The 12375-nt window shown below is 45.1% G+C and overlaps 1 protein-coding gene across 3 annotated transcripts in view; it reads right to left on the bottom strand.

Moving 5' to 3' along the window:
* TNRC6A (trinucleotide repeat containing adaptor 6A) overlaps window positions 1–12375 on the bottom strand; it is a 171979-nt gene that overhangs the window by 147807 nt on the left and 11797 nt on the right. The window lies entirely within an intron of this gene.

Here is a 12375-nt window from a genome sequence, read left to right on the forward strand (position 1 = left end):
GACAGGAGAAATAGGAGAGCGTGAGGACCAGAAAAAGCCTGGGACATTCGAGGGTCAGCTAGGACTTGTGTGTAGCTCAGTGGTAGAACACTTGCCTAGCACAAGGCACTAAATACAATCCACAGCACTGAAAATAAAGACCAGCCAGGGAGCCACCGTGGCTGAAACCTCCAGGAGGGACACAGAAAGTTAGTGAACCCAGCAGGGGTTAAGTCCTACCAGGGCTTGTAGAGCACAAGGAAGAGTATGGATTTCATTTTTGATGTGAAGCCAACAGAAGTTTTTTGTTTGTTTGTTTCTTGTTTTTTGTTTTTTCGAGAGAGGGTTTCTCTGTGTAGCCTTGGCTGTCCTGGGACTCACTCTGTAGACCAGGCAGGCCTCGAACTCACAGAGATCCACCTGCCTCTGCCTCCTAAAGTGCTGGGATTAAAGGCGTGCACCACCAATGCCCAGATTAATAGAAGATTTTTAAGCAGAGTGCTCACATGATTTAATTTATGGTTTTAAATGACTGTGGGACTGCTGAGAGATGAACATTGATGATGATGAGGAGGAGGAGGAGGAGGAGGAGTGGATGCAGACAGAAGGAGACACAGCTAGGCCAAGTGAAAATAACATTAACTTAGAAGAACATGGCAGCAGTATAAGCAGAGATGGGTGAATGGCTAGGAGACGGGCACGGCTTTGGTTTTAAGACAATGTTTCTGTATAGCTTAGACCACAGACTCCCAGCCCTCCTGCTATAGCCTCTCTAGTATTGAGATTGTAAATGTGGTTTACTGCCTTAGAAATTTCTGGAAAGTCTAGGAGGTAAAAGCTAGTTGGGAGACGGAGGTCACTGGAGGGTGGGAGCAAGTGGTAGAGTGTATCTTCTTTCTCCTTCCTGTCTTGGTCTCTCTCTATTTCTGGTCCACCGTGAGGTAACTATTACTGTGCAACAGCCTTCTGTTACCATGACATCCTGCCCAAGCACATGGGGGCCAAAGCCCTGGCTGGAACCCCGTGAGACCATGAGGCAAACTAAGCCTTTCCTCCTATAAGTTGTTCTTTGTGTTACTGTTTAGTCACAGTGACCCAAACATGCAAAATAGCATGGGAGGCAAGAGGGAACCCCCGAAGCTGCAGTTGTGTGAGCTAAACACTTGGGCAGATAGCAGTGACTTTCTTGAGTTGGGAAGGACAACAGGACTGAAAACTTGGAGAAAGAAAAGGCTTATTGAGGGGCTATGGCGAATTCTAGCTTGGATCTATAGAGTCTGGGATGTGTTTCCTTTCTTTCTTCTTTCTTTCTTTCTTTCTTTCTTTCTTTCTTTCTTTCTTTTCTTTCTTTCTTTCTTTTTTTAGAGACTGACTGTTCTCATGCATAGAAGAGGGTAGACTTGGACTCCAAGCCCTCTTGCTCAACCTTTCTTGAGGTGGGGCTACAGGCATGTGTCACCGCAGCAGAATAGGGTTGGTTTTTGTTTGTTTCTGTTTGGTTTGGTGGGGTTTTGTTGTTGTTGTTGTTTTGAGACATGGTTTCTGCATGTAGACCTAGCTGACCTGGAACTCTGTCGTCCAGGCTGGCGTCAAACTCAGAGATCCTCCTGCCTCTGGTTCCCATGTGTTAGGATTAAAGGGGTATTTTTAAAGACAGAGCTTCTGGATGCTGGTGGAGATTGCCCTGTGGAGAGAAGAGCTAATGAACAGAACAGAGCAGACTATTAGGAACAAGGTACTTGAGCAAGCAGAGGAAGAGAGCGCAGCCCAAGGCTAAGGTGAAGTTGGCCTATAGAGGACATGTGGGGGTGGGGGGTGGGGAGGGTGGATGGTGGGGGGGGGTGTTGGAGAGCCAGCTCTGACCTCCACATGCAGGAAGAGTGGCAACAGGAGGGCAGTCTCCCTTGTGCAGCTGTTAGCTGACTAGTTCCGGAGAGCTGAAGGGGGCAGGGCTTGGAGTGAAAGGGTGATGATCTGAGATGTGTTGTCCCTCCTGGTGGCACACACTTGTAATCCATGGAAGGCTATGACAGTGCGGCACCCTGGGCTTGACGCCAGCCTGGGACGCCTACCAAGCTCAAGGCAACCTGGGCTACATAGCAAGACAGGGAGGGTGGGAACGAACGGGAAGATGCAAGTGAGGGGATAACAATTAGGATGTGACCCGAATAAATTATAACACAAAATAATAAAGAAAATAAAGACATACATACTTCTGATTTAATTAAAAATGTTTAGGAGAATTTGATTTAGAGTGAAACAGAATGTTTTAAAACTTTCAAGTTAGTAATTACAGACTCCTTAGGTTTGCAAATTGTGTTTAAGCGTTTAGCAGTTATCTGTTGAATTGTTGGCTTTGTCAGCTATCTGAAACACTTAAGAGTCTTAAATTTATAATCGAAGTTAAAATGCTAATGCTACGGAGATATTTATTAACCAAGTTTGTAAAGGATGTTAATATTTAGGAGAATGTACTGTGTCAAACCTACAAGCTAAATCAGCTATACACAAGAACAAATACAAAGTTGTTAGCTTTAGGGCTGGAGAAATGGCTCAGAGGTTAAGAGCACTGACTGCTCTTCCAAAGGTCATGAGTTCAATTCCCAGCAACCACATGGTGGCTCACAACCATCTATAACGAGATTTGTATACATAATGAATAAATCTTTTTTTAAAAAGTTGTTAGCTTTAGACAAGACAAGTTGAATTTATTAATGCAACAGTGGAGTCTAGGAATGGTGTGAGAAGCCTAGGAGTGACTGGGGTTTTCAATTCATGATTTTAATAAAGTGAGCATGGATTGGAGTGACTCTGAGCATATCTGTCTGCAGCCTGAGGCTCAGTGGCAAATAAGAACAACTGTGCCGAGCTGGAGAGACGGCTCAGAGGTTAAGAGCATTGGCTGCTCTTCCAAAGGTCCTGAGTTCAATTCCCAGCAACCACATGGTGGCTCACAACCATCTATAATGAGATCTGGTGCTCTCTTCTGGCATGCAGGTGTAAATGCATATAGAACACTGTATAAATAATAAATAAATTAATCTTAAAAAAAAAACCAGCCATGTCTGTTGTCTGAAAGACTCCTTCTATGCCAGTCTCAAGATTTCACTTTCTGCATTTTGATGTTTACTCCTCACAGTTCCCCCATATTTCACCAAAGTAACAAATAAAAGTATGCTAATATCTATATATACTTCTTTAAACATGTTTTTTCCTTTTTTTGTTTTTGTTTTTGTTTTTTCAATGCAAGGTTTCTCTGTGTAGCCTTGGCTGTCCTGGACTCACTTTGTAGACCAGGCTGGCCTTGAACTCACAGCACTCCGCCTGCCTCTGCCTCCCCAGTGCTGGGGTTAAAGGCGTGTGCCACCACGCCCGACTCCATGGCTAATTTCTGAACAAAGGAATATATAATTTGCTTGGGGAAAGTCTCTGAACTTGAAGATTGGCAAGACTCTTTTTTCCCCTCTATTTATGTGTGCATTAGTGTGTGTGTGTGTGTGTGTGTGTGTGTGTGTGTGTGTGTGTGTCCCCGAATGTAAGCACTATGGCATATGAATGGAGGTCAAAGGACACCTTCAGGACTAATAACTGTAAAGGGGTTAAATCTCTTTATTAAAAGAACTCTCACCTGGTGAAAGAGGTCTGGGAGAATGGGGAAATGCAAGGACCCAGAGGGTCCATGAACCCTACAAGAAGACCATCAAGGATCTGGACCCAGGGGATCCTTCACAAACTACTGTACCAACCAAGGACAACACATGCAGCAAACCTAGACCCCCCTATCCACATCTAGCCAACGGACAGCACATTCTCTACAGTTGTGTAGAGGGCAGGGACTGCCTCCGACATGAACTCTGGCGCCCCCTATCTGACCACTTCCCCTTGGTGGGGAGGCCTGGTGGCACTCAGAGGAAGGGGAAGCAGGCCATCCAGATGAGACCTGATAGGCTGTGATCATATGGTGGGAGAGGAGGTCCCCTCTGTCACAGACCTAGGGGAGGGGAGTAGGGTGAAAGAGGGAGAGAGGGGGAATGGGAAGATACAAGTGAGGAGATAACAATTGAGATGTAATCGGAATAAATTATTTTTTAAAAATGAACTCAAGTGACACTCCTGAGATTCAAGTTTCATCTTTTAGGTCCCTTACCTCAGCATCGTCTCTTTTCAATTTTCCATGGCTTCAAGATTTTCACAGTAACAGTGTCCTTGAAACCTCTTAAGTTCATGTTAAGGGGGAAAGAATCTTTGAATTTGCCTCTAGCTTCTGCGGGCACCTGCACTCATGTGCACATACCTGCATGCAGATACATGTCTACACATAATTAAAAATGATAACACATTTTAAAAATTTATATATAGGATAGTGAAGATAAATCAAGGGCTAAGAGTGGTTACTGCTCTTTCAGTTGTAGTGCCTACCCCACTTCAGGCAGCCTGTAACTGATAAAATAAAATAAAATTTAAATATTTGTAAAAATTATATTTAGGCCTGAGGAGGTAGCTAAGTGGGCAAAGTGCTTGCTGTGCATGTACAAGGACTGGGGTTTGGATCTATAGCACAAATGTAAGCCAGGTGGGTATGGTAACCTCCCCATCATCCCAGCATCTGGCAGGCAGAGGTTCCCAGAGCAAGCTGGCTAGCTAGACCAGCCAGGTCAGTGAACTTTGGGATAGAGAGACCTTGTCTTAGTATGTCAGTTAGTTAGTGAACAAAGAAGACACTTAATGTTAACCTCTGGCCTCTACACACATGCCCACACATGTGTATGTACATGCCCACACACGTGTGCTCGTGTGTGTGTGTGTGTGTGTGTGTGTGTGTGTGTGTGTGTGTGTGCGCCTGTTTATACCTATCTTTGCCTTTCTGTGTCTATGTCTGGGCTAATGGTAGATCCCATTAATTTTTCCTATTTAAATTAAAGTATATTAACAACGATTTGCTTTTAAGTGAGGAATCAAATGTTCGGTGGTCCCATCAGTTGGCTCCATAGCCACCTGGAAATAGTGCTGAGGTTCCATGGAAGACCACATTTCATTAGCGGCTCAGGACATGCCGCACTCCGAGGCTGAAAGGTTAGATATTTTAACTAGGCAGATAGCTAGCTGCAAATAAGTTTCTAGTGCTTGTTTGTTAGGGTTCATCCCCGGAAAGAACTTCACATTTTCTCCGCATTTTGTACGATTCTTAAATACATCCTCTAGTATGACAAATGACGAGTCTTTTCGTTGCTCAAGGATGAAGAAGCTGAGTGTGAGGAAAATGTCTGGACCGCTGCCCAAGCCTCCTGCACTGAGTTCAATTTCCTGGTGTCTTATTCTCAGTACTGAGTGTCCTGTCGTGCCAGTTTGTCTTTCCAAGCCGCTGACCACAGCATGTTGACACACCACTTGAAATCAGAGATAACATTTCTTCCTGTCTCTGGCAATGACAAGGAGCAAGCCTGTGATTTTCTTTTTAGCACTGTTAATGCTACACAAAACTCGTAACACCTCTTTCCTTTCGATTATTCTCATGAGTATTGTCCCCACTGGACAGCTAATGTGCGTTCCTGTGAAAAAGCATGAGTCACACCACACACTTTTTTTTTTTCACGGAATACATGCGAAAGGCACACCCTCTGCGGAGGTGAGAGGTGTTAACCATCTCCACCGTCTTCAATGCCTGCGTAAAACCAGGCTGTGGACTTTTAACAGAAGCTGTCTCTAGCAAGCACAGCACTAGGCAGTTTAGCACTCAGATCGGTCTGGTTTTGAGTAGTCAAAGGAGGTCAGGCGCATCCTTGCCTTCGTGTCCTTCGGTTTAGCACCCTCCCACTCTCTCTGAGCCTCTGACCAGGTAGCTGGTAAAGGGGCCAATGAGACGCCGTCAAGTGCAACCTCCAGGGATCGTGTGTTGTATATGTAGAGTACACGCATGTTGAGTGTGCATGTCCGTGTGTCTGTATGCAGAGGCTGAAGCAGGATGGCAGATGCCTTCTGTTGTTCTCTGTGTTGTTTCCTTGAAACAGACTCTCACTGAGTCAGATTGCTGGCTCCCCTCCCAGTGCTGGGGTTACAGACACATGCAGCCATGCCTGGCTTTTATAACATGGGTGCTGGGGTTCAGACTCACATCCGCATGCTTGCAATGTTCTCTTGCCCTCCAAGGGGTCTCCCTAGCCGCCACCCGCCCCCTGCAGAGATTTGAAAAGTGCTTGCACGTCTTTGCCGCTATGTCTTTACCACATGAACATGCTTTGGCCTAACCGGCACAAGGCTAACCATGGATTGGAGATGAACTGCTCAGCTGTCCTAGCCAACTCTGGCCCGAAGTGCATTCATCCAAAGCCATGTGAGCTACACGCATGACCCATACATAGCCATGACAGACTTCATGACACACCACAGGACCTTTGGGTTTGCAGACAGCCTTGTGTTAATGAAGGCCCTGTGCTTGTGCTTGGCTTAATGCTCTCTAGCATCATCTTGAAAGTCTTAATAACTTACGCAGACCCTAGCCCACACAAAAGGTGTCAAAAGCTGGCTCTTTGAAGAAAAGCATATCAAAGGCGCCCTGGAGACAAGCCCGAGAAGTGTCCTGGGAGTGTCTCTTGCTATTCAGGTACCCTTGGTTTAAAAACCCCTCTGTAGCCCCTCCCCCCCTTGTCTTTCTTTTATCATCAAGCTTAGTGAATTAAAATCTAGCTCTTTGACTCTTGTCTGTCTTTATTTTAATCAAGTGCGGTCAGTTATCTGGCCTTTCACAAGCCAGAAGCTCTCTTCCCCCCTCTGGAAGGGACATGGATTCCCTGAGCACAGCTGCCCTGCGCTCCGTCCGCTTCGTCACTGGTTCTCAGGGCAGAGCCTTCTTCAGCTAGCCTCCAGAAGGCTGAAGAAAACTCTGTGACATGATTCTCAGCCCAGCCTCCTGGAGAAAGGAACCCACACTTCTTCTTTAAAGAAATATTTGTTTTCATATTTTTGGTTGTGAGCCTAGCCTTTAATGACTGAACCCTCTCTCCAGTCCAATATTTAGTGTGTGTATGTATGTGTGTGTATGTGTGTGTGTGTGTGTGTGTGTGGTGCACCTTGGGCATGCAGTACCCAAAGAGGCCGCTAGAGGGTATCAATTTCCCTGCAACTGGACTTAAAGGCAGCTGTGAGCCACCAGGTGAGTCCTGGGACTCAAATCCAAGTCTGAAAGAATAGCCAGTGTCCTTGACCACTTAGCCACCTCTCTGGCCCTGGAATAAAATCTTAATCTGTGTCATGTCATCTGTGTCATCCCAGCAAAAATAGCATCTGGGCTTTGTTTCTGGTGATTGCTACACCTCAAAATTATCAAGTTTTTTCCCCCCTTCCCCCAGCATTGAGGATTGACCCTTGAGTCTCTCCCCAGGGTGAGAAATTGTTATACTGAGCTGTATGCTCAACTATTGCTTGTTCTCTTTATTTTGAGATAGGATCTTTGTTTTGTTTTGTTTTTGCTTTTTCGAGACAGGGTCTCTCTGTATAGTCCTGGCTGTACTGGAACTCTCTTTGTAGACCAGGCTGGCCTCCAACTCAGAGACCCACCTGTCTCGGCCTCCCAAGTGCTGGGATTAAAGGCCTGCTCCACCACACCTGGCTTGAGATAGGATCTTACTATGTTGCCAGGCTTGCCTTGAGCTTACTCTGCAGCCAGCCAGGCCTTGAAGTTTCACTTTTCCTGCTTTGATCCTCCAAAATGTTGGGATTGCAGAGCTGTGCCACCAGGCCCCACTCTGTGTCTTTCTCATACGTACTACATGAAATGTGATTTGTCACTACCAGTGGCTTCTCATAGAGGGCACAGTGCTGGCTCCTGGTGTGATGACCATTCTGTTTAGCTTCTGCCACAAATAACCCTACCCCTATGATTTGCTTTCTCTCTCAGTATTTTTTTTTAAAGATTTAATTTATTATGTATACAGTGTTCTGCCTGCATGTACACCTGCATGCCAGATCTCATTATAGATGGTTGTGAGCCACCATGTGGTTGCTGGGAATTGAACTCAGGACCTTTGGGAGAGCAGCCAGTGCTCTTAACCTCTGAGCCATCTCTCCAGCACCCCCTGTTCCAGTATTTTTTTGTTGGTTTGTTTTGACTTTGGTTTTTCAAGACAGGGTCCTTCTACGTAACCCAGGCTAGCCTACAAACCCCAATCCTCTGGCCTTGCCCTCCTGAGTGCCGGGATCATAGTTGTGTGGACTTGCTGACTCTCCCAGCTCTGTGTAACACTAACCTTTGAGAGGAGTATGCTTCATCTGACTTTGCTGGGGTTTATGTGTGTGGAGTGTGTGTGTGTGTGTGTGTGTGTGTGTGTGTGTGTGTGTGTGTGCGCTTATATATGAGGGTGGGTGTTTGCCATGGTGCACATGTGGAGGTCAGAGGGCAACCTCCGGTATCTGTTGGAGGTGGAGTCCTTCTGGGTAAGGCAGGCTCGCTGGCCAGCCTTCCTGGGGCCTCTCTTGTCTCTGCTCCCATCTCACTATAGGAGACTTGGAACGCAGATGCGTGGTTATCGCATTCACCTCAATGGGGCTCTGAAGATGTGAGCTCTGCCCTCATGCTCTGCAACAGATGCTTTTATCCGCTGAGCCACCCCCAGCTGAATCCCAACCCCATATAAAATACCCAGGATATTTTTTTTTGAGACAGGGTCTCCTATGCAGCCTGGCTGGCCTGGAATTCATAATAATCTGCCAACCTCTGTCTCCAGAGTACTGGAATTAAAGACATGTGCCCACCACGCCCTGCCTTTCAGTTAAAAATACATTATGGGGACCGTGAGATGGTCCAGCAGCTAAAGACACTTTCCACCAAGACTGACCTGAGTTAACCTCTGAGACCCACGTGGTAGAAGGAGAGAGAACTCCCACAGGTACTCCTCTGACCTCTGCAAGGGCATTGTGGCATATATGAGCCTACACACACACATGTAATAAAGATAAAATAAACTAATTAAATTGTGCTTTAAATTTGAGTGATTAATAAACTTTGAAAACAACACTTTTTCTCTTAAGTCCAGGGAGGACCCCACAGCTTTGACCACACTGGAAAGCTCTGGACCACTGGGCTCCAACTCTGGCTTATTTTGCATGAAGCTGACTGAACACTGGTTGGTCACACAGGTAATTCCATTTTGGAAATGATGTGAAATCTCTGGCCGAGTCACGCAGCTACCTGACAAAGTTGCTAATGGAAGATACGGTGCAGCCAATCTCTTGCTCAGTGAAATCCAATTTCCAGATCTCTGCAGCCGCGTTTCCCATTCACACGTTCCCTGCCAGCTGCTCTGGTGAAATCATCACATCACAGACAAGCTGCAAGTCCTGTTCGCTCATTAAGCCTCTGCGGCAATGGTTGGAACTATTTTTATCATTTGCTTTTACACTCCAGTGAACCACATTTTAGTCATTAATCTATTTTTGTTAATCAGAGCCACAACACAACATAGTAACAAAAAGCAAATTTTACATGAATAAACAATGTTATGCAAATGGAGAGCTAAGCTAGGCTGTGTCCTCCTAACCGAATTCCAGCTATACACTGTTATAGATTGGCCATCTTGGATCTGGTTAACAGCAAAACCTAGTGAGTTTTTTTTCTTGGCCATTGCAAACTTACAAAATGCTTAAGCAAGTTATTTTTTTTTTCCGCTACTTTTTGCTGCAGAAAATGCAAAACTACAGGACTATTTTACAGACACATCGATCCTATTTTAGAAATACTGACTTAAAAGATAAAAGTCCAGAGCTGGGGCTGGAGAGATGGCTCAGAGGTTAAGAGCACTGACTACTCTTCCAGAGGTCCTGAGTTCAATTCCAGCAACCACAGGGTGGCTCCCAACCATCAATAATATGATCTAATGCCCTCTTCTGGTGAGCAGGTGTACATGCAGGCAGAACACTGTATACATTTAAAAAAAAATTCAGGAGCTGAGGCGATGGCTCAGTTAGTCAAGCCCTTGCTGTATATGCAAGAAGACCTCAGTTCAGCTCCCAGACCCATGTAAGAAGTTGCCATCATGGGACACACCTGTACCCTCAGCACTAGTGATGTAGACGGCGGAAAGGGGCTCATGCAGAGATCGGAGGACAAGTTCCTAGAGTTATTCTTTCCTTCCTCCACCTGCGTCCCTCAGGCTAACTCAGATCCTTACTCTTGGTGGTGGGCACTCTTATGTGCTGAGCCATCTGGTCGACACTGTTTTGAACTCTTACAGCTGGGGCAGCTGGCCTTCCTCCTACCCTGTTTCTCTAATGTCTTCATCCCTCTTCCTGTTTCTTTCTCCCTCTTTTCCTTCCATCCATGTTTTGTCTCGTTTCTTACAGATTTCCCCTGCAGGGCCATGTGATGACACATGATCTGCTCTGTCCAAAGAACTGACCTTCTACCTCTGTGGCTACTCTGTCCCCTATATCTGGAACATTTTTTCAGCTGTTTCTCTTTTATCATCCTATGGACTTCAACACACACTTTATCATCCCGTTTGAGAGCTGTCTCTGCCAAGGCACATCCATGGTTGTTACCTAGGCTGCAATAGCAGCCTAGATTTCGTTTCTTTTCTTTCTCTATATAAAAATGTAAAAATGTCTAGAGTGACAGCTGAGTTATTAAGAATCCCAATAAAACAGAAGTGAATCTGCTCCGCTCTCTGACTGTTCCCTGGCTTCTCATTACTCCACTCTGCTCACTGACGTATGCCTCAATGAATAGGCAATTCCTTACCGTCTAATGCTCTTCTCAGGCAGTAGGGGAACAGAATTAACTCCATTAGAGTTGCTAGTTAACTTCATGAGACAAAAAGGATATATTCTGTTTTACCCTCTCCAGCTTACTTACTGAGAGTGAGACCCACAACAACAGGGGAAGTCTCTAAATTCCCTAACTCCAAACCATAGAGTATTGCTTATAAAGCAAACAAAACACAATCTTATCACCGTGACAAGACTGTTAATTTTCTTTCTTTCTTTCTTTCTTTCTTTCTTTCTTTCCTTCCTCATTTTTGCTTTGCTTGGGTCTTTTGTTTGCTTGCTTTTTTGTTTTGGTTTTTGGTGTTTGCTTGTTTGTTTGTTTTGAGGCAAGGCTTCTTCATGTAGTTCTGGCTGTCCTGGAACTCACTCTGTAACTGCCTGCCATCAAACTTATAGAGATCCACCAGCCTCTGTCTCCTGAGTGCTGGGATTAAAGGTGTGTACCACCACCGCCCAGCAACAAGACTGTTTCTTTAGCTCTAATGATAATTAAGTAGTCTTTGGGGGTTGGGGTGGGCTAAGGAGACGGCTTAGTGGTTAAGTATCCACTTGGTGCTCTTTTAGAGTTACCAGGGTTCAATTCCCAGCACACACATGATAATTCACAACTGTCCGTAACTCCAGTTCCAGGGGATCTGATGCCCTCATCAGGATTCTAGGGGCATTGCATGCATATGGTGCACATACATACATGCAGACAAAACTCCTACACATGACATAAAAAACAAATAAACCTTGATTTAAAAAAAGAAGGCTTTAGGGATGGGTTGTTGTTCAGCGGCAGAATTCTCGCCTAGCATGCATAGGCTCTTGGTTCTAGCTTCAGTGCTAAGAAACAAAAAAAATAAATAAATCTATCAGCCAATCAGTTATATTCTCTCTGAAGAGAAAGTAGTGATTTAGCTCTAAACTTGTTTGAGTCAATTCACCGATCTACATTTTGAACCTGAACAAATGTGTTTATTTACAGTGCATATTTGTGTACCACTCAGCAATATTCAGTATACTGCAAACCATGATGAAATATAAAATACACCAAGGCCCAGGGGCCATGCAGAAGAGGGGTGGGGGAGGAACACTCAGAGAGCCATAGGTTGGAAAGGACTAGAGTGAACTAACAGCTTCATGACAGGCCCTCCTCACTCATGAACTCACAGCACCTATGGTTGATGGTATAAAACCTGCACAAAATCAGGTCAGCCGGCCTTCCTTCCCAGAAAGGGGTGCGGAGGTGGTGGGGAGGACTCAGGAGACCCCATCTCTGAGTGAGAAGGTATGGACAGCTGATGGCTTCTGAAGGAAGAAAAATCAGTTTTCTTTAAGAGTGTGGCTCTTACTAGGTCAGCCATGCTACAGTGGGAGACCCGACATGGATATATGAAGCATCACAAACTAGACCTAGTAGATCACTAAAAAGAAAAAAGCAGACACAAAATTGGGAGGGGTAGGAAGAGGTGGGGGTGGATCTGGGAGTGGGGAAAGAGTGAAGGGAGTATGATCAAAATACATCATGTGAAATTCTCGAAGAATAAAATATTAACTAAAATTAATGATGACCACACATATGATTATATGAATAATAGAGCAATTTCATTATTTTTCTTCCTTACCCCAGTGGATCATTGTCTGGCACCTGCT

This window comes from Acomys minous (assembly GCF_964271855.1).
Source record: "Acomys minous genome assembly, chromosome: 2".
NCBI lineage: Eukaryota > Metazoa > Chordata > Mammalia > Rodentia > Muridae > Acomys > Acomys minous.